General features: G+C 41.8%; 1 protein-coding gene across 29 annotated transcripts in view; it reads right to left on the bottom strand.

Moving 5' to 3' along the window:
• Window positions 1-26931, bottom strand: part of MAP2 (microtubule associated protein 2) — a 282714-nt gene that overhangs the window by 143780 nt on the left and 112003 nt on the right. For 27 of the 29 annotated variants that reach the window (XM_081189952.1, XM_081189942.1, XM_081189940.1 and 24 more), the window contains one exon: window positions 11418-11490. The exons of the other annotated variants lie outside the window; for them this stretch is intronic. The gene's annotated coding sequence lies outside the window, so the exon portion shown is untranslated. The remainder of the gene's footprint in view (window positions 1-11417; window positions 11491-26931) is intronic. 29 annotated transcript variants of the gene reach the window in all.

The following is a 26931-nucleotide window of genomic DNA, read 5'->3' on the forward strand; positions in this document are numbered from 1 at the left end:
GATTGCAGCTATAACAAAGGCGGCATTTTTCCATCTCCGCCAAGCTAAGCAGTTGGCTCCTTACCTCTCTCGCCCTGACCTAGCCACTGTGATCCACACGACGGTCACCTCCAGACTGGATTATTGTAACTCGCTCTACGTGGGGCTGCCCTTGAGACTGACCCAGAAACTCCAGCGGGTGCAGAATGCTGCAGCAAGACTCCTTACGGGGTCCTCGCTGCGAGATCACATTTACCCGGTGCTATACCAGCTGCACTGGCTCCCGGTGGAGTACAGGGTCAGGTTTAAGGTGCTGGTTTTAACTTTTAAAGCCCTATACGGCCTAGGACCCTCGTACCTACAGGAGCGCCTCTCCTGGTATGTCCCACAGAGAAACTTACGGTCTTCAAATAAAAACATCTTGAAGGTCCCAGGCCACAGAAAGGTTAGGCTGGCCTCAACTAGAGCCAGGGCTTTTTCGGCTGTGGCTCCGATCTGGTGGAACACTCTGTCACAAGAGACTAGGGCCCTGCGGGACTTGACATCTTTCCGCAGGGCATGCAAGACAGAGCTGTTCCACCAGGCCTTTGGCCAGGGCACAGCCTGACTCCCTCCTTCGGCAATCTTCGCGGAGCTCTGGCCCAATGGTTGCCATTGGTTTGAGCCCGGCTTCAGCTGGGGAGGGTGGGATATAAATAAAAATGATGATGATGATGATGATGATGATGATGATGACGACGACTAGATTACACCAATACTCTGTATTCTGGCATACATCAATTTACCTCTTATGGGGCCTGATCTAGTAAAAGGATGTCACATAGAGGAGGGAGAAAGGTTGTTTTCTGCTGCTCCAGAGAAGCGGACACAGAGCAATGGAGCCAAACTACAAGAAAGAAGATTCCACCTAAACATTAGGAAGAACTTCCTGACAGTAAGAGCTGTTTGACAGTGGAATTTGCTGCCAAGGAGTGTGGTGGAGTCTCCTTCTTTGGAGGTCTTTAAGCAGAGGCTTGACAACCATATGTCAGGATTGCTCTGATGGTGTTTCCTGCTTGGCAGGGGGTTGGACTCGATGGCCCTTGTGGTCTCTTCCAGCTCTATGATTCTATGATTCTATGATTCTATGAAATGATACACACTGAATTCTCCTTCCCTACAAGGAAACAAGTTGCAGTTTGAAAGCAAGCTGGATCACCTTCCTCTTCCTGCTAGCCAAAAGTGTGTGTGTGTGTGTGTAAAAAGGGCATGCATGGACCCCAGTACTGGTACACACAACAACATCCTGAGTTAAAGGAAAAACATGTCGACTTCAAAGGAGAGCAGAGTGCAGTGACATTTCCAAATAATTGCTCCTCTTGCACAACTTTAAATGAAATTTACATGCAAGATGTAATTCCAGAAAATGCAAGCTGGCAGCATGGTGGAAAGCAAAGAAAATCATGACCACTAACTCAGAAGGGGGGGGCGGGGGGGAAGCATTCCTACTCAAAATGTGTTTGAATCATACACTTTTTGGCTCCTTTTTCCAGAAAGGTAGATTTTGGAGTGTCTGTTTTCCGAATTCACTAACATAAAACATCCTTTTTTGGCATTCTTCCAGCATTAGAGGTCTTGCAATAACAAATAACCCTGCAGTTGTATTGATTTAACACCCCCACCTCAAGCACAGGAAGGGGGGGGGAGGCCAATTTTCTGTTGGTTCCAGCACTTTCAAATTGCTATGTTTGTTACCATGAGAACTTGATTAAAATACCGCCTACATGCTGGGGAGGGGGAGGAGAGGTAATATCTTCTTTTAACCTTTAAGTGAGAGCTAGTTCTAGCACACACTTGGTGCATTGCAGTATTTTCACCATCACCATAACGTTCAGCGGTCCATGGCAGCAGAAATGCCTTGACAGATTTTATTTTGCTGAATGGTTTCTCCTGGAAAATATTTAGCTGTCAGAACAGCTTCAGCCAGTACTGACACACAATGAGTTTTCATATGCACGCATGTTTCTTTCATACTAACAAAAACACCATTAACACAAGGATCTAATCCGAAATTTACAGATGGGGTTTTCAGCTCCCAAAGGCAATGAAGGTACCAGCGGTATGTGGGTGCACATGTCTAAAAATAACCCAAGAAGCATGATATATTTAGGATTCTCTTCTTTTTGCTAATTATTATGCATTCAGCTTTGTAAAATGAATTCATAGAATTGTAGTGAATAGTACAACATGAAAGCTTTAATTAACAGATATGACCAATGATATGTGAAGAAATAAGGTAGAAACGGTATTTTAAATTACTAAGGACTACTCCCAAAATGTATATTTGTAATGCCTGGAGAGCCATTATAGATGTTGGCCAGAGATTTAAGGGACAACACCCCCATCAGTGTAAACAGGGCAATAAGCTGTGTAGGCTAATTATTAGTCCAACAGCTATCCGGTTTTTATTTAAGCAACTATTTTGAAAAATATTAAAGCTCTTACAATAAAAATTGTTATATGGCACTTACCTTAAACAACCAGTAAGTACCCAGTGTTAATTTACTGTTATGCAGTCACCCATATAGTACTCTTTGTGTGTTTGAAATATACAAAGCTAGAAAACATATTTGCTCTCAAAAAGACTTCAAAACAACAATAACTCTTATCAGAAAAAGCACTCATTGGCTCAGCAAGTAGCATGAGGCCACTGAAGCAACTCTTCCAAGTTCACAGAATGGTTTCAAGCCATGGAATTTGTCCTCCCTCGTTCATTTCTTTGGATCAGTGGTGGAAAGATGCAAGAGCTCCTTTCCCATATGCATGAGTCAGTCATCTCCAAGTATGTCTGTCCTGTAACACGCAGAGCATCATGGCTCTTCCCCATCCCTGCATGTACACTCCACATAGAAAGCAATGGACTGTATTCAGCTACGTTTTAGTCCGAGGCCATTAATAACAGCCATTAATAACTTATAAAGTGGGGAGTCGGGCATGTCTATGTGATTAGGGCAGACATATGAACAGCAGACATCTCTGATGCCGAATCTGGTCCTTAGAAGCCAAGCATTCTTTTGCCCACTCCACACTCAACATGTGATATAAAAATCTATTCAGAGGCAGAATCAAGCACCCTCTTAACTATGCCAAAGGGAGGAGAATTTCCTCCCCTAGTCCCAGCTTTTATTGAATTCTGATGTTAAGTAAGGAACTTGCAGCAGCTGGTGCCACCTCTGGCTAAACACAGTCTGTGTCCCAATTTTAGACATGTTTGCAGGAGTGGATGATGAGTCAATCTATTAATTTGCATTATTATTATCACTAGCCTGATCTCCTGTCAATTAATGGAACTAAAGTTGAGTAAGCCTTCAACTTCTTTCAACAACTTCTCAGTGATTGTGCTGAAGATTAACAAAGTAGTTTAAATACCACCTGACTGCATTATTATTATTATTATTATTATTATTATTATTATTATTATTATTATTCCCTGCCTTTTTCCCTGATGGGACTAAGGCACTTTACAGATTAAAATAAGAACTGCTAAGAACATAGAAAAAAGAATTAAAAACAATTAAGCAATGATAGAAATACACACACTTTCATTAAAAGCCGTCAGTTTCCTAAAGCCTGTTGAAATAAGAAAGTCTTCACCTGCTGTTGGAAGGACAGCAAGGAGGGAGCCAGTCTAACATCTCTAGGGAGTGAGTCCCAAACTTTGGGAGTAGCCACCGGGGAAGCCCTCTGCCACATGTGCCTGTGTGACCAAGAGAAGGGCATCCCCAAAGATCTCAAAACTTGGGTATGAGGGAACATGGTCTTTCAGATAGCTTGGCTCTAAGCTGTGTAGGGCTTTATAGGTCATAGCCAGCAAATTGTGCCTGGAAACAGCCAGTGAAGCTGTTCTACTTATTCCTAAATAATTTTTTTATTTTAAGTAAATTTTTATGCCAGTGGAGCTGTTCTAGCAAAGGAGTCCTATGAGTCCTATAACCAGCACCAGTCAGCAATCCAGCTGCAGCTCTTTGAACCAGCTGAATTTTCCAACCACTTTTCAAAGGTAGCCCCATGTACAGTAATCCAAACGGGCTATAACTAAGGCATGTGTCACTGAGGCCAAATTGGACATCTCACTATGGTATGGAAGCCACATAGGATAGCTAGCAATCTTTCTACAGATTTCCCTCCTACCTGCTCACCAAATTCAGAGAGTTTATCCAGTATGCAGATCCAAGCCACTTTACAAGCATCGGATCACTTCCCTTTGTTCAGGTGCTATCAGAAAGAACAGCAATGCAAGTATTTCTTGAAGACCATGCCTCATTCCCCTGTTCTAGTTTTTTTTCCTTTTTAGTCATCTTCATATAGATGACACTTATAGTTAACTGGGCCACTACAAAATAGTATTTGACACATCAGAATAATATCTGAAACTCAATGGAAGCATGTCTGGTGAAACTCTGGCAAAATATGTTTGCTACTGAGTGTGTGATGCTTGGTTGTACCTCTGTTTCTATGAGGATGTCTCGGTGTGTTTGAACAGCATAGCCTCAGTGAAGTAAAAGCAGAGACTTCAGTCTTGAAAACAAAGGTTAAATTAATGCTCCCCAACTCAACTACTCTGCTCTAGCTTTCTTTTAACCTACAACATCTAAATGTGCATTGATTTAAAAAAATTATACATTAATTAATTTATTAGTTGTAATTATTACTTGCCCTTCACCCAAAGGTACCCATAGCAGGATACGTAAAAAGATAAAATATAGCACATAAGCACACAAAAACACATGAAAGCAAAAGCAGTAGTAAGCCATATAGCAGCGGCAATGACGTCAATGAATAAAAACATTTCCCAAAATGGCTGGATTTATGTCCCTTTTAGCCTGATTAAACCTTCCCCATTGTTTAAGAATATTCCAAAGTTTTGCTTTGGGGTTGTATACAGTTTTACAGAAGCCTCAATTTAGCTACTTCTGTGCTGCCTGGGTGATGCTCTTAAGGGAGTTGGCTGGCAAGATTGGAAAGCTGCCTGGGTGGACTGATTAAGGGTGGACACACTTCACATCAATTTGGCCAATTCCTGCTTGTATCAATGAGGAACCTTTAGTATGTACATCATAAAATGATAGGAGCTACCCAGGTTGAGGAAGAGAAATAGGTTCCCACTATTCATTTTTACTGCATCCCCAGAGGAGTGTGTCGTGGTATTAAAAAATACGTTGGCTCAACTAGTTTTGTTCCTGAGTTTGTTAACAGACAGGTTGGAAGTTCATATTCAAGTTGCATATGCTAATGATTGCATATACTAATGATTTTTTAAAACCCTATTTCCTTTTAATATCACATTTCATGAAATTTTCCTCCTTCAAGCCATGGCACTGGTGCTAAACAGCAAAGAGTGCTACAGGCAATTACCGGTACACAGAGAAACACCAGCCTCTGTGCTAGTTTGTCTTTCAGTCCAAGAATGCGGCCGACCAGCATTAATATTAATATATATCATACAATTGACATTATCTATCACTCCAGAGCTTTACAATTTACAGTTTTGGAGAAGATCTGAAAACAATTTTCCTTTGAATATGAAAGCTTTACCAGGTCAAACACTGACAAAGCATTGTGAATTTTCTTTTAGCAGCACTTTGACTGTGGGGCTGGCATTCATACAACCTCAGAAGACTTCCTTTGCTCAGAACAGTGCTTGTATGAAATAATTCTCCAGGGATTAATTAACATTGTATTGTTTCCCACAGAGGGGAGGAAAGAATGAAAAAAGATTTTATTCTCAGACAGAAGGTCACTGTTCATTTAAATGTTTATTCATTTAAATGTATGTACAAACATTGCACTTTCTCCCTACAACTCAGCTACTTAAGACAGCAGAGCCCTCTCTAATCTGGTCATGCTCCACATTTAGCAAGAACCGGCCCATTCAGGGTCACTTTGCGTCTATTTTTCACCCATGTAATTCTGTTTATTCATCATGTAAATGTATGTTGACTTAAGAATGAAATACAATTTGCATTTGTGGGGTGGCAGCATGACAGATTAAGACTGGCTAGGGAAATCAGTAATGATTTTAATAATAATAAAAATATAAGCCTGCTGCTTCTTGTATGCTTACCAGTTTATTTTAGAAGTATCATATATCTGACAATGCTGCTGGCTGGTAGTAGCTCTCTTTGAGCAGTATACAACCAAAGTAGAACAAATTTGGAAGCGTTTTATTAATACAATACATCACATTTTGGGGATGGTTTTCCTTCCCCTACATCAAACCCAAAAAGTTCAGTTGGCTCATAGTTTATTGGAAAGACACTGATTTGCTTCTAAAAGCATAAAACCATAGACAGTCTAATGCATCCTGAAACAGATTGCTCAGTGTTTAGATTAGTCCTAGGCTACATGCACCTTTTAAAGCACATTCTTTCTCTCAAAGAATTCTGGGCACTAGACTGAGTTTGTCTGTCAACATAGGTTGCAAAATTAGAGAATGCCTATCAGCCTTATCCTAATCACAGGACGCTAAAACATAAACATATGCACTAAATCTTTGTGAGTCTTTAGTTGAAGTGACCTGTGTAGTGCCAGACAGCAGGTTAGGGAGATGACAAAAAGGGATGGAACAGAGAATGGAAGAGAAGAGCAAAGAGGCAGTCTTGCCTCCCCCAGCTAGCCCTAAGCTGACCTATATCTACCCTCCCACTGGTGGGGGAAGAGGAATGGAGAGGAGAAACTTTATCCCCTTTGTCCCCCTCCTGCACTACCACTGAGAGAAGGAAGCTTGCATGGAATGAGACACAAAGAGGCTTCTCCAGGAAGCCCCCACAAAAATAGGTCAGCAGGGGTCATATCAGCTTGCCTTGCAGGACTTGACTCTTGATTCCCCCCACCCCTGCCTGGGGCGACCTGTTCAGCACAGGACAGAATTGAGGAGTGTCTCCTTTACACTCACAACAATAGACACGTCCCATGCAAGGTGTAGACATAAAAGAGACTTTGGAAGCTGCTTCCCTCAAGTCCTGGGTGCTCAGAAGGGGTGGGGCAGTGCTGTGGTCAAGGCTGGGAATGGGAGCTGGTAAAGTCCAGGGACACCCTGTTTCCTTGGACCTGGAGAAGTAGGACCCAGTCGCCCTTTGATCGGCTTGGACACAGCCAATTGGACAGTAGTGGTGGCTCAGCAGCCGAAGAGGGATAGTTCGCCTGATGGAGACTAGCTCCCCTTCATCATCTGCTGCTGCCGCCACCAAAAAAAGGAAGCCTGTGCAGGGACAGGGGCGAGGGGGCATGAATCTGCAAGGGGGGGCAACAGTGTAGACTTTTGTCCCCATGCTAAAATGTTTATCTCTGGCACTTCACATGTGTAGACTGTAGAGACAGTGTACATGACCAGTGTTGTCTGTTCAACCTTGACTACTGTATTCAGGCTATAATGAGTGTAAAGGTTTTATAAAACAGGGCTATACACAGCATTATTGAAGGGGTAAGCTAAAACCCTGAAACTTCAGGTCAAACTCTGGGATCCTGAACTTTCTACTCTTGGCTGGTTTTTATTCTCCCTGTTATCTCGACTTTTCATACAAAGGACTGTCTTACATAGCATCAGACAATTGCTCTACAAAACAGGGTTGACAACCTCTGCCTTAAAAGATGTATGGCTAGGAGTTGTCTGGCAACTGTAACTTCTCCCATCATGAAACTTGTAAACCAGTTTGAGATTTTTTTATTTAAAATATGAAGTGGTATAGAAATTAAATGAATAATAATAATAATAATAATAATAATAATAATAATAATAATAATAATAACAACGAACTGCATATTAGGAATGAGGAGCATTTATCTATCCTCCTTTGCCTTGTATGCCCATCCAAGACAGATTTGGCAATAAAATTAGGATATTGCACAGAATCAAAGAGTTGGAGAAGGCCTTGCTGGTCATCTAGACCAACCTCCTGCTTCTTAGAATCATAGAATCATAGAATCATAGAGTTGGAAGAGACCACAAGGGCCATCGAGTCCAACCCCCTGCCAAGCAGGAAACACCATCAGAGCACTCCTGACATATGGTTGTCAAGCCTCTGCTTAAAGACCTCCAAAGTAGGAGACTCCACCACACTCCTTGGCAGCAAATTCCACTGTCGAACAGCTCTTACTGTCAGGAAGTTCTTCCTAATGTTTAGGTGGAATCTTCTTTCTTGTAGTTTGGATCCATTGCTCCGTGTCCGCTTCTCTGGAGCAGCAGAAAACAACCTTTCTCCCTCCTCTATGTGACATCCTTTTATATATTTGAACATGGCTATCATATCACCCCTTAACCTCCTCTTCTCCAGGCTAAACATGCCCAGCTCCCTTAGCCGTTCCTCATAAGGCATCGTTTCCAGGCCTTTGACCATTTTGGTTGCCCTCCTCTGGACACGTTCCAGTTTGTCAGTGTCCTTCTTGAATTGTGGTGCCCTTCTTGCTGGAGCTTCCCCAACAGATTCCTGGCTGGCCTCTGCTTTCCAAAAGCTCTCTGGACCAGAAAAGTGGATATTTATGGGGCATTTTGAAAAATAAAAAATAGGTTTCCGTTCAAACTCCCTTTTGCAAGAAGGAGGAGGAGAAGGAGGAGAAGAAGAAGATTAAGATTGTCATTACTGCATATGTGTTAGGAGCTGAAGAGTAGGTTAGCAGGAAGATATAGAGCATTCACTGACTGGAAATGAAGCAGTATGTCTGCCCCAAAACCTTTGCAGGAGCAAACAGTACTGAAAGCACCCCAGTACTATCCTGAGCAGAGACTACTATTGGAGAGCACTCCCCAGTACTATTGGGGAGCGGGTGGCACTGTGGTCTAAACCACTGAGCCTCTTGGGCTTGCTGATCAGAAGGTTGGCAGTTTGAATCTGCCTTACAGGGTGAGCTCCTGTTGCTCTGTCCCAGCTTCTGTCAACCTAGCAGTTCAAAAGCACACCAGTACAAGTAGATAAATAGGTACAGCTGTGGTGGGAAGGTAAAAATCATTTCCATGCACTCTGGTTTCCATCACAGTGTTCTGTTGCACCAGAAGTGGTTTAGTCATGCTGACCGCATGACCTGGAAAAGCTGTCTGGGCACAAACGCCGACTCCCTCCGTCTGAAGCAAGATGAGCACCACAAGCCCATAGTCGCTGTTGACTAGACTTAATCATCCAGGGGTCCTTTACCTTACCTTTTCCCTTTATTATCCTCAGCACAAACCAGCCCGAATGCACAACAGGAAGGATGTCTAGAGGGCACCAAGAACTGCCAGGCAGAGAGGGGCGAGGATGTAAAGAATTTCAAAGCTAGACAAGTATTTCACACAGTATCATGGACAAATAATGGTGCAGTAATACCCATACACCTTCTAAACCCTATTTAAAAGGCAAATATCTGGCTTGAAAAGCTTTATAATCAAGCTTAAGCAGAACATGTTGAGGAAATCTCCACTCAATATGAAGTTGAACATATCTGGCCCACGTACTTAGACTCTAATTCCACTTCCCCCACTAAATACCCTTCCATCAATGCTTTTGCTCTGCAGTGTTAAATCCTTCATAATAGATGTGCAAGTTAAGCAATAAATAAATAAGCCCAAAATACTCCCCAAAAGATATTAACTGTGTCAAACTGTCATGCTATGAGAGGATGCTTAAATCATCTTGCTATCCTGAAAAGATTTACCTGGAACTTGCCCTAGATTTTAAGTTAACTGTTGTCATGTGAATCTGTCCAATTTTGTTATGAATGGTTCATCTTTATTCATAATTTGCCATCTTGGTTTATATAAGATACTGCCTGAGTATTATTATTATTATTATTATTATTATTATTATTATTATTATTATTATTCCTACTTCTTCTTGTTGCTTAGTCGTTTAGTCGTGTCCAACTCTTCGTGACCCCATGTTCCATTACAATTTAGTAATCTCCTTCTAAACAACCATATCAAGGTGAATCAAGGTAATTTATACATAAGATAATTAACAGCAATTAAAAACATTTAAAACAAGAATATATTTAAATACATTTAAACAAGAATGTCTTCCAACTGCTTCCAGAACGTGCACATAGTGGGTGCCTATCATATCTCAACAGGGGCAGCCAAGTTCTTCTGGAGTGGGGCTTCTGAGATCTTTGGGACTTATAGGTAAAATTACTATGCTTCCCAGTCTGCTAGTGGGGGACACATCTTTAGGTCCTACTGTCCTGACGTCTACTGATAAAGTATCAGCAGATGAGGAGCTAGCTGCTCTGGCATCCAGAGCAGCGCACATGCTGTGCGTCCTGGGGGTGCCGCCCGCATCAAGCGGCCCAGGAAGGCACTGCCCACAGCGAGCGGCCCGGGGGGGCGATGTCACCCCCCTGAGGGATGACATCCGGGGTGAACCGCACCCACCACACACCCCTTCCACCACCAATGAGTATTAGTGATTTCAGTGGGACTTACTCACAAGTAGGTGTGCACAGGTTTGCAGTCCTAAGAAAACGTCTTAAGCATATGCAGCAAAAATCATATATATAATGTTTATCCTTTTCTAGTCTTTCCTTCATCTCCTTGAAAGTATAGCCTTGAGTCTTCCTCATAGGCTTTGAAGACACTTTTTTCGGGGGGGGGGGCTCTGGTGCCCAAAACATTTCTGTTGCTGGCAAGGAGAAAGGAAATGAGGTTGAGAGTCAGTTATCATTAACTCCATTCCCACCGGGTCATTCTGTCCCAGGAAGGTCATGGGGTGTTGTTGAAAGCAGCCAGCTGCCGCTTTCAGGGGAAGCAAGGCTTTTATTTGCCAAAAATAAATGAATTAATAAAGTTAAACCAGGTAATGGCTATAGTGCAGCTTGGTTTGGAGGTTGTTTTTTGACATGCTACTCCTTGCTGATCCGTTTTGTTGTCTTGAACTGTTTGGACTATTCTATGAGTTTAATATGCGCAACTCACTCTTGGACACATTGTTTATTTATATCATTGTATCCCACAATTGTAGTATAAATTTTGTTTTCCAAGGTGCCCAACAATATAGGAACTTGACATCCCAAATCTGCCCATTGGTTAAAAATACTTGGATCATTAAAATCTGGTAGCCTAGGATTGCATCCAACAAATTCATCCTGTTATAACAAGGACTTCTGCCAGTAAAATGGGACTTCCTCTCCCCTCCATGTGTGCCCCCCAAATCTGTTCCAGATGATGGTTGGGGGTGGGGATATCCATAACAGACTGGAAGGGTACAAGGGCACAAAGGGAGAGGGAGAGGACATTCCATAGTACAGGTGGAGGTCTTTGAGCTAATGGGACAACTTTGTTGGATACTTGCCTATAAATTAGTGTGGAACCTAAATGACCATACTGTGGATGCAAGTCTCCTTGGGGAGCAAAATAGATGCTCAAGTTGAATTGTGAAGATAAAATAAAGAAGTGTTTTAAAATAAAACAATAGCATGATAAACTGGGTTACCTATTTATATGGGTAGTACCAATCGAAGGTTCCTGTACTCCGTTTTCAGGACACCAATAAAAGCCTCAGTTGCCTGTAAATGAATGGATAAATTTGAATGACTAAAGATTTCCTGTGAAAAACAGATACATTTCATTTCATTCAGAAACAAGTTATTTACAAAATGTTTATTATTATCTGGACAATATGCTGAATGGATACAGCTCAGTTGGTAAAGAATCTCAGGGTTATGCATTCAAACCCGATGTTGGGCAAAAGATTGCATTGCATTGCAGGGGGTTGTACTAGATGACCCTTGTGTTTCCTTCCAACTCTACAGATTTGCCTCTAGGTCATTTTCATCCTGGACTCCACTTCTGTGTATTTTTGATGAGTATTTTTGCTGGCTTGGCTTTAACCACTTGGGTTTGCTTCATCAGAAATATGATTTATCGGATAACAGACAAGTTGGTGGGCTTTAGTAACTCGTGCTCTCTGGTTGTCAGTCACTATAATCGAAGGGGCAGAGGAACCAGAGACCAAATTGTAAACATGCGCTGGATTATGGAGAAAGCTAGAGAGTTCCAGAAAGACATCTACTTCTGCTTCATTGACTATGCAAAAGCCTTTGACTGTGTCGACCACAGCAAACTATGGCAAGTTCTTAAAGAAATGGGAGTGCCTGATCAACTCATCTGTCTCCTGAGAAATCTCTATGTGGGACAAGAAACTACAGTTAGAACTGGATATGGAACAACTGATTGGTTCAAAATTGGGAAAGGAGTACGGCAAGGCTGTATATTGTCTCCCTGCTTATTTAACTTATATGCAGAATTCATCATGCGAAAGGCTGGGCTGGATGAATCCCAAGCCGGAATTAAGATCGCCGGAAGAAATATCAACAACTTCAGATATGCAGATGACACACCCTTGATGGCAGAAAGTGAGGAGGAATTAAAGAACCTTTTAATGAGGGTGAAAGAGGAGAGCGCAAAATATGGTCTGAAGTTCAACATCAAAAAAACGAAGATCATGGCCACTGGTCCCATCACCTCCTGGCAAAAGAAGGGGAAGAAATGGAGGCAGTGAGAGATTTTACTTCTTGGGCTCCATGATCACTGCAGATGGTGACAGCAGTCACGAAATTAAAAGACGCCTGATCCTTGGGAGAAAGGCGATGGCAAACCTAGACAGCGTCTTAAAAAGCAGAGACATCATCTTACCAACAAAGGTCCGTACAGTTAAAGCCATGGTTTTCCCAGTAGTGATGTATGGAAGTGAGAGCTGGACCATAAAGAAGGCTGATCGCCGAAGAATTGATGCTTTTGAATTATGGTGCTGGAGGAGACTCTTGAGAGTCCCATGGACTGCAAGAAGATCAAACTTATCCATTCTTAAGGAAATCAGCCCTGAGTGCTCCCTGGAAGGACAGACCGTGAAGCTGAGGCTCCAATACTTTGGCCACCTCATGAGAAGAGAAGACTCCCTGGAAAAGACCCTGATGTTGAGAAAGGTTGAGGGCACAAGAAGAAGGGGACGACAGAGGACAAGATGGTTGGACAGTGTTCTCGAAGCTACAAACATTAGTCTGACCAAACTGCAGGAGGCAGTGGAAGACAGGAGTGCCTGGCGTGCTCTGGTCCATGGGGTCATGAAGAGTCGGACACGACTTAACGACTAAACAACAACATAATTACAATAGACTGTTTTTTTCAGATATTGTTGGGGCGAATGCACATTTTACCCAACAGTCTTGCCTATACCCATAAAGTACAAAGGGGGTGGGGGGTGTACAGAGAGTATGTCTGAAAGCAGGCCATGCATACCAGACCTCTCTCCATCAGTGGCAAAGTCTAGCTACAGTGAGGAAAAGCAACAGCATGTGTGTGCAAGGAGCAAGGGCTTACTGAAGAACATGGATGTGGGAAGAGGTAAAGGATGGAGCCAGAGGAATGCTAAGGGAAATGAAGGCCTGTGAGCTAATAAAAAAAGCTCACTGCAAACCATAAGGTCCCTAGTAGAAACACTGAAGATTTAGATCTGAGAGACAAGGTCTAACTTCTTTGCACAACTACCGATTTAGTGAGTGGCCTTTGCTCACACCTCCCCGCCCCCAACATCAGTTCTGCAAAAAAGGGACAAGCAATCTCACATGGATGTTGTGAAGGTAAGCAAGATTTTAAAAAGAAATCACCTTCCACTTAGACAATGAAACACCACTTTGCAATAACTCCTCTTAACCAATGTATGGTTGCAGGCTTGGAAGAGTTGATATGTTTAATGTTGTTGGGAAATGGTGATGTTTACTTTGAAGCTAGCTTGTTTTTTTTTGGGGGGGGGGTTGAAGAGCCTCCTAAAAAGCATGCTTCGTACATCATGGATTTTAGGTGTGTATGTAAATCATTCTAAGTGTGCACCTAAAGCATGACTCAAACAAACACAATTTTGGAAACGTGTGTCTCATGCAGGTACAGAGAGCCAGGATTACTGAGTGAGCACTTGGCAACAACCTGATGTCATATAATATGCAAAATGTTGTCAGTGATCTCTCATTTGTTATACATTTCAAAACTGGTTTGCATTGGCACAAACAGCTCATGCTGCTAGAGGGTACTGTTTTTCAGGGCAAAAACAAACCTGTGTGCATCGTGGGGAAGAGGAGGCTGTTTTCCCCAGAGAGCCTTGAATGGGGAAGCCTTATAACAAACATTATGACAGCAAGGCTGTTGCCATCTTTCTGCAAAGCCCCCCAGTAAAAGGCCCCAGTCATCTCAATGCAGTAATTAGCTGCATTATAATGAGCTGATTGGAATCGAGGCTGTAGCTCACATTGATTTGTAACACCCATCCATGGTATGCAGAGGAATTTTAAAACAAATTAATTAAGCTTCCTCTGGCTCAGCAGAATGATCAATACAGTGGAGACATCTGAGTGCCTTCAGCATTAGCGGCCTTGCCATGCCTTCTGATGTGCCACTGCAGCAAAAATAATTCAACATGGTTTAGCTCAGGGGATACAGCAAGTAGCTGCATAAATAGTTATTAGCTGAAGAGATGGCTCTTAGGCACAGATATAATCCAAAACACTGTAAGATCTGCAGCTTCTAAATGATCCAGATAATAAGAAAAAGATTAGGTTTGCTTGGTCCAGTTGTTTTATAAGAAATGAAACAAACAAATTAACACTTGTAAACTTCCCCCCAAGGCCAGGTCTGATTTTAAATGGCTTAAAGCTATATGGAAGGCTATTTAAACCTAATTTACACATTACAGGCATAGCATTCACCTAATATGGGGCTGCTACAGATGTCAGGATTAACAAAACCATCCAGGACTAATACCTGCCAGGACTAATGCCTTTTCTTTTAAGCAGTTCATTGTGCTTATGTCCCTATAAATCTCTGAAGAAATTTTTCTTTCCTAATGTTTCTTAGGTTTGGCGCATGCATGCACATGCGCGCGCGCACACACACACACTATAGCCCTACCTAGACTTTCTAATCCCCCATTCAATTAGAATCACATGAATGTGAATGGGATGAGCATGCTAGCTCTGCCCCATCCTCAGTTCCACCCTTCTCATTTTCCGTTAGTCGGAGGCGAACTGCTGGAGGCAGTGGGGAACCTGCTGTCCTTGTGTAGACTCCCTATGTAATAGAGACTCCTGGAAGATCAGTATGCCAAATTACACAAGGATCCCCCACAAGTAGAAGGCGATCTCCACTTCAGAGGCTACCCCTCCAAATCCCAGTGGGGGCAGAAATGAGGGGCAGAGCTAGTGGACTCACCCCCTCCCTCGCATTTGTGTTTGAGTTTGGATTTGGATTTTATATCCCGCTTTATCACTACCCGAAGGAGTCTCAAAGCGGCTAACATTCTCCTTTCCCTTCCTCCCCCACAACAAACACTCTGTGAGGTGAGTGGGGCTGAGAGACTTCAGAGAAGTGTGACTGGCCCAAGGTCACCCAGCAGCTGCATGTGGAGGAGCGGAGACGCGAACCCGGTTCACCAGATTACGAGTCCACCGCTCTTAACCACTACACCACACTGGGGGTGAGAACACCTGAATGACTTCTGTTTGCGAAATGGGACTTTCCTCCCTCTGGAGCAGATTTGGATATGCTGCAGGGCATGCACAGTGGCAGAGAATAGCTCCCATAAGGGGCATTCTACAAAATAATAACAATTAAAGAGTATATGCACGCAGGTCAACACTGAAGCAAAAAGCAATCTTTCAAAAATCTGCATTAGTGAAACTGAGGACTCCAGCAGCCACTCACAACCATAGTCATTGGAGAAAAAGCCCATTGACCACCCTGCCAATTTTCAAGAGGCTTCTCTGGATACCCTAGAACAGGGATTTTTGAAGTGTGATGTGGGAGTTCCATTCATTTCGTATGCAGAAAGATTTGCAGAACAGTTGAGAATATCTGCACTTATTTTTTCTTCTTCTTCTGACAACAGAGATCAGTGGGGGGCGGGAATTTTCATAATATGACACTGGTAGACTCTACTAATTTTTCCCTAAAACTCTACCAAGTACAGGGACACTTTTCAGTGGCCTGACTTAGGGCCTATGATTTTCATAATGAAATACCGATTGTGCTGTGGGTGAAGAACATTTTTATTTTAAGTGGTCCACTGAAACCACCTGCGCTTTTGAAGTGGTCTGCAAAGAAAGAAAGTAAAAATGAGAACCACGGTCCTCATCCGTTTCACCAATGCTTTAAAAATTGCTGTGTTTCCCCACTGCCCCTCTTCAGATCAAATCTGACACGCCGTAGGATTTAGTTTTACTTATGATTTTAACTTCTGGTTTGAGATCAACAGTGCAGAAACACTCCAATGAGAGAAAATTTAATCTATCAGATTAATACAGAACAGCTTCACACACAGAGAGAGTTCGGTCACTGCCATCCAAACCAATGTAATAATTGTTACATAAATTATGCTTGTTCTTTGCAATTATTGCCCACATGATATAAATGAGGAGCTGAGGAAGATGTTGAAACTTATAATTAACGTGGGGCACTTACAAATGCTTTGCAGAGAGCAGCATGGCAGAGTTGTCATTAAAATTACATCTCTCTGAAATAACAACGTGCTTTGCTTTGTAGCCACTCAGGCAGGGGTGAGTCTGAGGGTTGTTTTGCTGATCCTGCCAAGAGGAATAATTTTAATACACTGCTTGAAAGATGTGCCACCTGCTATTTTATTATCTGTAATTTATGATGCAACGAGTGCTTGTAAATTCTTACAACACTTTATGAGACCAATAAAATCAAGAGCATGGGACTTCTCTCCTACTTCCCGGTTTGCCACCAAGCTGAACAGCTTAGGATACAATCCCAAATCAATGTGAATGGTTTTTACATGTGACTGAGCCTAATGTGCAAAAATAAAAAGTCTCTGTTGCTGATTTGGAGTTTCTCCACTCTACATCACTGTAGAGTCTGCAGAAGTGCAGGACCTGATGCAAGCTAGGAGTGAAGGTATTACATGCTCAAAGAACGCATTGGTTCTTTCTTTTTCAAAAGGAAACAATGGCTCAACTCTCATGTCACACCACCATAGTCCACACTAGTCACAACTGGGAACCCAAACTATGGGTGATGGTCACTGCTAGTCCTACTCAGAGTACACTCACTGAATTTAGGTTCATTAATTTCAGTGGGTCTACTCTGCACAGAATTTAATTGAATTCAGTCCTATAATCTGAAAGCCTGGATATGCCAGCAAACCATGGGTTATAGCTGGCTTTCTAGTTTTATTTTCCATCAGCTCAGCATTCCTACCCCTATTGCACAGGGTCTTCTGGAGGCGGAGCAATAATCAGGACTATGCTTTTTCAACTCTAAGAACACTTCAAACCGTGAAAGCATTAACATTCACTGAGACTGAGAGCATATGGCCTTTGTCATGTACATATAGCTTGGGCTGTTACTGCACAATGACTCCCTATGGCTGCACAGACAAACAAGATGTATGTGGTCAGAAACAACCTACCTGTGTGTTCTGTGAGAAATCATATGGACTGAAATAGGGCATCTATTTTCCTAACACACAATCACATGATTATGCTACATAAGCGCACTACAATGTTTCCTGAGCCCCTGTACAGGTAGGTATGCTAGAGACGGACTACTCTGCCTACTCTGCTTATGCACATGTCTTACTAGTCCCAGGCTCATGGGCTCAATCAGACATCAAGCTAAGCCATGGTCAAGGTCAACTGGGTGTTATATGCTATATGCTATATGTTGTGTGTGTGTGTGTGTGTGTGTGTGTGTGTGTGTATCACTGCAATGTGGGGACCTCTAGATGTTTTGGACTACAACTCCCATCAGCCCCAGCCAGCATCTGCAATGGTCAGGTATAGAGACTGCCATATCAAATTTGATTGTAGCTTATTGTCACCCTGGACCTTTACTGCTGATAGTATGGATATCCAGCTATAAAATTCCTATACCCTTTGGAAGTGAGGGGAAAGTGTCATGAATGCTTCCTTGAGCTCCTAAAAGGAGAGGCAGGCTATAAATCATAGAATCATAGAATCATAGAGTTGGAAGAGACCACAAGGGCCATCGAGTCCAACCCCCTGCCAAGCAGGAAACACCATCAGAGCACTCCTGACATATGGTTGTCACTCCTGACATATGGTTGTCACTCCTGACATATGGTTGTTATTTCTTCATTCATTTCATTCATTGTTTTCATTCATTCATTCATTCATTTATTGTTCATTCATTCATTCATTCATTCATTTATTGTTAAATGCAATAAATGAATGAAGAAATAATTGAGATGCTTGGAAGCTTGGATGATAAAAGCAGCTGACTAATGGAAACCTGGAATTCTATCACTAGCAGCAATCCCATTAAAGTTCTAGAAGAGAAGCAGCCAACATGCTGTCCTCAGCACCAGCCAGCATGGCCAATGGTCAGGGATGATGTGAATTTGACCACAACATCTGGAGGGCACTACATTGGTATCCTTCTTTCACAATATGTTCCTATATACACATGAGGAAGTTCACAGAAGAGCACTGAGATTATGTGTCATCTTAAAAGAACCCACCAGGCACCTGCTTTGGGGCAGAGTATTGACTCTTCTTCATCTATTGTTGGTTAGGGAATTTGTGGGGAACCTTTGGCTCTCCAGCTGCTCCCTTGCCATGCTTTGCTGGAGCTGATGGGAGTTTTAGATCACCAACTTCTGGAGGGCCACAGGTTCCCCACACCTGTATCATACTAAGTGTTCTGATTTTCCAGGGACAGTCCTGAAATTATGGAAGCTATCTCAGTTTCTTATTTTATCCCAGAATGTCCTGCTTTTCCTTTTTCCTCCCCCTCACATCTCGGAGAACAATTAAAAATGCTGTGTGTGTGTGTGTGTGTGTGCGTGTGCGTAAGCGCGCAGGTGCTGGTGCTGGTGCAAAAACGGAGCCCTGTTTATACTGAAAATAAAATCCCTGCACCAAATAGAGAAGCTGGCATATGAAGCCCTTCCTATAATTTTGAAAGAAAATATGACCAATCCACTTTACATTCTTTAATTGCAATGCTTCCGCAGCCAACCATTTTTAAGGAAATGCGGGGAGTATTTATTCCTTTATTGTAAATTGAGCCTTCCCCTGGTTACAAAGAAGGAAGTCTCACTGTATTTAATGGGGCTTACTCTCAGGTAACTGGGTCGTATATTATTATTATTATTATTATTATTATTATTATTATTATTATTATTATTATTATTATTATTATTATTATTATTCTGCCTTTTCCCCTGACAGGAACTCAAGGCAGCTTACAGCTAAAATTTATTGGTGACCAATGTTGGTGTGTATATGGCGTCTATGTGTGCAGGAGATCAAATGCGGAAAAAGCATAGAAGAAGATGTTCCTATTTTCATTTGAGAAATGTTGCAGGGTATGCTGTATCAGGGGCACAACCATATGATAAATGATTCACTTTGATTTTAATCTCTGCTGGGCAGATGTCAGTCTTCCTCAGCAATATTTCGACAGCCATAGGAATACTCACTTTAAAAAATGGCTCCTGTTAACATCTACCCAATTCTTAATGTACAGTAGAAAATAAGAAATTTATGGATTTTCTCCAAGGAGAGTTACAAGCAGTGAATCAAATCTATCACGTCACACCCATAATGACAGCAGATATCAACTAGGATCAAACCATTGCAATCTGCCAATTTTATCATCTGATTTATATAATTTAATTCATACCTACATTTTGCATTAAAGGGCCAAGCAATTATTTTTAATATAAGCAGGAATTCATACGACTGAGTGACATTTCAGTCTCATTTGGGTTCAGAGTAACAAGCAGCAACTTCAAACTCTTTCTAACACTCTCACATGTTCACACTTTGTCAGAAATCCTTCATAGTGAATATTAATTTGTTTTACGTTACCGTAAGAGGTAAATAAGACATCTTTTATTTATCCTATCCTCAAAGGAACTCCAACTATTGTACTTTAAATCCTGTGAGGTAGGTCAGACAGAGAGAGAATGTCTACTTAAGGTTAGTGAACATTGTACCTGAGGAAGGATTTGTACCCCAAGCCCAACACTTTATCCATTACATCTCACTGCTACCAGTTAGTCTCAGCAAGACCAAATATGCATGCTGGAGCCAATTAAAAAGCCATGTTCTCAAACTTGAACTTACCATCTTCATCAATATTGGTTAAGGGCCTTAAATGCTTGACCACATTGCTCTAAGCACAGATAATGCAAGTACAGTAGGGAATGCTTTCATTAATCAGCAGCACCCCCCTCCCCACAACAGACCTGACTGCATGGGGGTGGGGGTGCTCTTGCAGCTGACAAGTCTATTTTGTGAAACAGCAGCTGTGTTTTGGCTTGGTGGGCACTTGGATAAGCACCCCTATCATTACTTGACAATGTCTGTCTGTTCTGCTCTTGGGAAGGATTCTTGTTTATTTCAGAGAGCTCGTTTTCAAAGTAACACAGCAGGCAGGCAGGCAGCAAGAGAGAACGAGGTGCCAGCAAATAAACCTACTGACCTGAATTTTCTGCTGAAGGATAGCTTGACAGAGAAAGCAGAATCTGAGGAAAACTTATTTACTCTGCTACAGCCAAACCTTGGCTGTCAAACATAATTCATTCCGGAAGCCCGTTCGGCTTCAGAAACGTTCGACAACCGAGGCACGGCTTCCCATGAGACGCAAGAGCTTCCTGCCCTCAAGCTGAAGCCACGCCAGACATTCAGCTTCCAAAAGTTCAAAAACTGGAGCATTTACCTCCAGGTTTTCACCGTTCGGGAGCCGAAATGTTCGAAAACAGAGCCATTTGGGAACTGAGGTTTGACTGTACTAGCCCACTTTGTGCCTTTCCTCATCTCTAAAGGCTTAGGTTATTCTGTTAAGTTATTTAAAGTATTCTACCCCATTTAAATATTCTACCCCATCTTCCAACCAAGCTTCTCCCTGAGTTATTTATTTAAATATATGCTCTGGCCTTTTTACGATACGATAATCTTTATTGTCATTGTGCCATACAGAACAATGAAACCGATAATCTACATAAGACATTCAGAAACCAACAAGCTTGCTATCCCAGCTATCCCAGCCTGGTTAACCCCCTAAAAACTCTGATACACCATAATTGAATACAGTGGTACCTCGGGTTACAGACGCTTCAGGTTACAGACGCTTCAGGTTACAGACTCCGCTAACCCAGAAATAGTACCTTGGGTTAAGAACTTTGCTTCAGGATGAGAACAAAAATCGTGCTCTGGTGGCGCAGCGGCAGTGGGAGGCCCCATTAGCTAAAGTGGTGCTTCAGGTTAAGAACAGTTTCAGGTTAAGAACGGACCTCCAGAGCAAATTAAGTTCTTAACCCGAGGTACCACTGTACAATATACTCCCATAGAGACTACCTTAGGTAAAGGACCATTAGGTCCAGTTGTGGCCGACTCTGGGGTTGCGGCGCTCATCTCGCTTTATTGGCCGAGGGATCTGGCATACAGCTTCCGGGTCATGTGGCCAGCATGACTAAGCCGCTTCTGGCGAACCAGAGCAGCGCATGGAAACGCCATTTACCTTCCCGCCAGAGCGGTACCTATTTATCTACTTGCACTTTGACGTGCTTTTGAACTGCTAGGTTGGCAGGAGCAGGAACCGAGCAACGGGAGCTCACCCCGTCGTGGGGATTTGAATTGCCAGCCTTCTGATCTGCAAGTCCTAGGCTCTGTGGTTTAGCGCACAGCACCACCTGCGTCCCAGAGACTACCTTACACTGCGTTTAAAACCAAAATCTCATTTGAAGAGAAACTGTTTCTCAGTCTTTATAACCATGTACCTTCTTCCAGAAGGCAGAAGCTGAAAGAGATCATGCTCCCCAAAATGCTAGAATTTACCAGAGAATTCATAATCATTATTTTTTTAAAAAAAGTAAACTAGCTTTTTAAGAACAATTTAAAACTAATAAATCAGTTTATTGCTTAACCCAGCTCTGGAATTATCACCCATCATATGCTGTGGGGGGTATTGTTTTTGTTATTATGGTGTGTATTTTTGTGTTTTTATATTGTAAACTGCCCTGCAATCTTCGAATGAAGGAAGGTAATAATAATAATAATAATAATAATAATAATAATAATAATAATAATAATAATAATAATAATAATTGTATCTCAGATAATTTTTTTTGCACTGGATCACACAGCCCTGAAAAGCAGTGGGTGTGACTGACTGCAAAAGGCGATTTCAGCTCAGCACACACATCACAGCATCAGCCAACGGCAGGTTAAGCAAAAAATGACTCCCAAGCATATGCCCCAAAGAGCTCCTAAGTGCTCTGTGCCAAAAGACTATAGCTGTCATAGGCAAATACTCCAGAAATTCGGCTTTTAAAAATCCCTTAACTGGGATTTACATGATGCATCCCCGAACATGGAAAGAAGCAATTATACCACTTCAAATAAAGTCCTTCCATTTAATACATTCTTCTGAGCTTTTCTTAATAAACTGTATCCCTGTTCCTGATCTCACTCTTCCCTCCCCCCTTAATTAAGATTTCAGAATCTTCACTTACAGAGTCATATTACCCCTCCTTAAGAATAGTCCTCAGAGGAGAACAAAGTGCACAGAGTTTTCTTGTTAATTCAACTATTAAAACTGGGCAAGAGTTGAGCGCGCCCATGTGTGTGTACTATTCATGTTTATTGCTCCAGCCCTGGCTCAGCTTCAAGGATTGCTTAGGTTATATATTAGGTAGTACTCTAGCAATCTGGATGCGTTTGTTGTATTCCCATTCACTTTAGCCCACACATTATCAATAGTTTATTCAATAGTGTACCTTCATCCATGCATTTATATAAACATCACCTCATCACATTTTCAGCTCACTTCTTGCACCTGCTGTTGCCTAAGAAAACTCATGTCCCAATTTTTCAATCAGTATCCAAGGTAAATTCACCTCACTCACCTTTTTCTTTTTCTTTTTTGCCATTAAAGGAGCCCAAGATATCATCAGAACCCCACAATAGGCAAGTCAAGATACCAGCGGAGTCAGGAATGTAACAAGGCTTTGTGTCTTATCCACAATAACTTTCTTCAGATCAGTTCAGTTGACGACCGACACCATGTCCTCTTTTCACAGACCATGTTACATTATGTAGTAGTTTAAACAGTCCAAGCTGATTTTAGAGAATGTCACTTACATTACTAGGAAATAATAACATGACCTTTCTTATCCTTTTTGAAGAAGTTTCCATATCTATTCCTTAGAGATCATCAAAATACATGATTTATTTTTTTTAACACAAACTGAAAAGAATAACAAGGGCTTCATCACACCATCATGCAAAATGTGCCACAAGCAAGTCTGATGCTCCTGAAAGTATGCCATAGGTACTATATTATGCCATGCACACACATGACATAAGTGATGTGTTTTGCAACAAGGGAGACAGTCGTGCTACCAGGGTAATGTGAGACCTAGAACAGTGATTCTGTAGCAAACACAGGTTCCTCAGATCCTTGCTCAGATACAGTGGTGCCTCGCAAGACGAAAAACGCGCAAGACGAAAAACGCGCAAGACGAAAGAGTTTTCCGTTTTTTGAGTCGTTCCGCAAGACGAATTTCCCTATGGGCTTGCTTCGCAAGACGAAACGTCTTGCGAGTTCTTGCGAGTTTGTTTCCTTTTTCTTAAAGCCGCTAAGCTGTTAATAGCCGCTAAGCCGCTAAACCGCTAAGCCATTAATAGCCGCTAAGCCGCTAATAGCCGTGCTTCGCAAGATGAAAAAACCGCAAGACGAAGAGACTCACGGAACGGATTAATTTCGTCTTGCGAGGCACCACTGTAGGTTAATAAAGTAATAAAAAACAGTAATGCCCCTGTGTTCACCCATATGCATTGTTAACACACTTTCAATGTTTGCACTGCAGGACAGAGAGAGAGAATGTAGAACTGCCAAGTAATTTGCAAAAAAGGAGGGGGGAGGAATGAACGTTTTAAGCATGGTAAAGAGAAAAGAAACTAACCTAAAAGGGAAAAGGGGAGGATAATATATTAATGCTTGTTCAGTCTTGCTTTCAAGCGAGATGAAGTTTTTTTGTGCTTAAGGCTCAATACCTTAATCCACCTTGCGCCAAAGTTCATTGCAAATTTGAAAAGTTAATAATGTTAAAAATGTACTTATTATTGAAACATACGGTAACAAATTATTATTAATGTACTGTATATAAATGAACTGGAGAAGATTAGTGGGCACAAAACACAGGAAAAATATCTCTATAGAGATATGGGATAGTCACTGGAATAACTAATTAAATTCCCTGTCACAAAATGTGGCTAGAACAATGAGTCTTCCAAACACTGTCCATGGCTTTCTTTTAAAATTAAGGGATCCAGGTCCCAGGGTGCTGCCTTTAATTTGACTAAAGGCCTTTCTTTTAACTTGCTGTCACCACAAACTCCTACCTTTGTCTTCAATTGGGAAACAGTGGGAGTGCCCATAGCTCAGTGATTAATTTAGAAACACATGCGCTGCCAGCGCTCTGCCTTGCCCTGCAGCTGAGGTGGTCGAGGCCACACGATGCAAGAATGCCATGTGCATATGACATCAGCACGCCTCATGGCACACCACAGGGCATGCTGACATCATGCATGCATGCCGTGGAATTTTGAGGGGAACGGCCCCCCCTCCTTGAAAATTTTGGGGAGTCTCTGCCCCCTGCCCCCTTAGATGGCAACCACTACATGGTAACATGTGTTCTATCTGTAGGAGGAAGCCTTGAGTACCTTGACTGATACTTCTGAAGCAGGCTTATACTCCAACTAATCTGAATAATGTTTTGTCATCCAGCATGTAAAAGTTAATAGATCTGTCATCTGGATAAAGTCCAAAGTTCAACATACTGAAACTAATCACTGCGCTTTCCACAAACCAAAAGCTAATTCCCAAACTACCCAAATAAATGTGAGCATTATCCTCCTGTTGGACTTTTGCCTGCAGCATATGCAAAATGCATGTTGACATATATATTGTCAAAGTGATTCACTGGGAGTAAGGGAGAAGAGTGAAGGAAAACTTAAATGCCTTTTAACAATTCTCCAAACACAACCATGCAACAAGCCTCTTAATTTGCTTGGTAAAGTACTACATATGTAAAATTGCTTTTGGACAGCTTTGTTTTAACCAAATATCTTTGCTTCTGCTCTCATAGCTAAGTCGGTTTAAATAATTATTCCTGAATAGATTTCTGTATGCCAATTAAAATTATGCTTGAAGCTGCACAAGATATAGGACATAACATCATGTTTGCTGGCTGGGAGAAGTTATGGACCACCGGGATTAAATTTACGGCATGTAATGCCTTAAGAGAGAATATTATGAAAATGATGTACAGGTGGTACATGACCCCAGTCAAGCTTCCAAAAATATATCACTTGCCCGATAACAAATGTTGGAAATGTAAAGAAATTGAAGGTTCATTCTTTCACCTTTGGTGGACGTGCCCAAGGATTAAGGCTTTCTGGGAAATGATATATAATGAACTGAAAAAGGTATTTAAATATACTTTCCCGAAGAAACCAGAGGCCTTCCTCCTGGGCATTGTTGGCCAATTGGTGTTAAAGAAGGATAGAATTTTCTTTATGTACACTACAGCAGCAGCAAGAATTCTCATCGCAAAGACACAAGACCTACCCACCTTGGAAGAATGGCAGATGCAACTAATAGACTATATGGAGATGGCGGAAATGACTGGCAGAATCCGAGACCAGGGAGAAGAGTCAGTGGAAGAAGATTGGAGGAAATTTAAAATTTATTTGCAGAAATATTGTAAAATTTTTGAATGTTGATGACATTGAAATGAATTGAAGGGGCTCTAGCAACAAGGTAAAAAGTATAAGGGGACTAATAACAGATAAACTAATAGATCATGAATTTGCTGAACTAAATTTAAAAGGGATACAACAATGGGAGACGTGAGGAAGTCAGGAAAATAAGTTAATCTAAAGTGGAGAGATTAAGAAAGAGAGAAATTTTGTTTTTCTTTTATATGTGTTTTTTCTTCTTTTTGTGTTTAATGTTTGTATTTTTGTATTTTGTACTTTTGTATTTTGTATTTGTTTTGCATTTGCCTTTTGTGTTTTCTAAACTTTTCTATTGTCAAAACCTAATAAAATATTATAAAAAATAAAAAAAAATTATGCTTGAAGCTGACCAGTAGTGCTAAGTTGCTTATTAGCAGGACCTTCTTCAATTCAAGTGCAGATACAGCATAGAGTTGGAACCGGGCTTTAACCAGCCAGTGTCTCAAAATAAGCTTTGTACCACCCCAACCCCCAAGGGCAGAAAACTGGGAGACTGCTGCTATTAACTGATGTGTATTGGTGCCTGGTTTAAAAACTCGCCTTTGCAAGTCACACCTTCAAGCAGGGTGTCCCCACCGCAACACTGGAAATAAAATATATGCTGAACACTTGGATTCAAATAGTGTTTGCACCCCAAAAGAGCCTTTGGAACAACCCAAATCACAAGTCCCTTCAACCAGTTTGCTGCACTATGGGAGACTGGCTGCAATTGGACCCGTCACAGCAGATGATGGACACAAACGTTTGTCAGACTTGGAGCCCGCATGAGCACTTTGGCCTTTTCCACATGTTCAATGAGGTAGAGGTGATTGTTCCAGCCCTCACTTCACTCATTAATTATCATCTGAAACAAGAAGGTGTTTCATGTGTTTTCGTATGAGTCACAACTTAAAGCGAGGAGACTCATAAGAAAACATGTGCAAGCTTAGCTTTTCTTTAAAAAAAAAAAAACAACAAATTGTCAGGAGGAACTCAAAACAGTTAGTCACTGCCATGATCTCAGAGGCCCTGAAAGCTTCTAATACAACAGTGCTAAGGGAAAGTGTTGCATCTTGTTGTCATGTCTTGAACCCGATTCCCAGGGAATTCTGCAGGTGAGATCCAGGGCAGCCCAGAGGACAGTGCAGGAATCTTAGGCATGGGTTCGGATCCTCAGTTCAGCTGAAG

The sequence above is a fragment of the Podarcis bocagei genome (assembly GCF_964188305.1).
Source record: "Podarcis bocagei genome assembly, chromosome: 1".
In the NCBI taxonomy this organism is placed as follows: domain Eukaryota; kingdom Metazoa; phylum Chordata; class Lepidosauria; order Squamata; family Lacertidae; genus Podarcis; species Podarcis bocagei.